We start from the raw sequence: 481 nt of genomic DNA, 5'->3' as shown, positions 1-481 counted from the left end.
CGTGCGGCTTTGCTTCGATTGATCTCTTTCTTTTCTCCTTCATTTTGCTTTTTGCTGCTGCTGCAGCAGCAACAACAGCTGTTGCAGCAGTAGCAACTGCTGCTGCTGCAGCAGCAACAACAGCTGTTGCAGCAGCAGCAACAGCTGCAGCAGCTGCTGCAACAACAGCTGTTGCAGCAACAGCTGCAGCAGCTGCAGCAACAGCAGCAGCAGCAGCAGCTGTTGTTGTTGGTATTATATATATTATGTTACTGTGTGTTTCGTAGCTGTTTGTCTTTGTCTTTGTATTTTTCTCTTGTCTTTGTCTTTGTTTTTTTTCTGCTGCTTTTTGTTTGTCTTCTTCTGCTGCTGGCCTCTAACAAAAAACTTAATTTTTATTTTATTTTATTTTATTTGTTTTATCGATTAAACAAAAAATTTTATTTTAATTTTTATTTTATTTTTTTATTTTTTTATTTTATTTTTTTTTTTTTTTATCAAT

Source organism: Eimeria mitis, genomic scaffold (genome assembly GCF_000499745.2).
Source record: "Eimeria mitis Houghton genomic scaffold, Emh_scaff3325, whole genome shotgun sequence".
NCBI lineage: Eukaryota > Apicomplexa > Conoidasida > Eucoccidiorida > Eimeriidae > Eimeria > Eimeria mitis.
The sequence above is the reverse complement of the archived record's forward strand: the minus strand, read 5'-3'. Positions refer to the sequence as shown.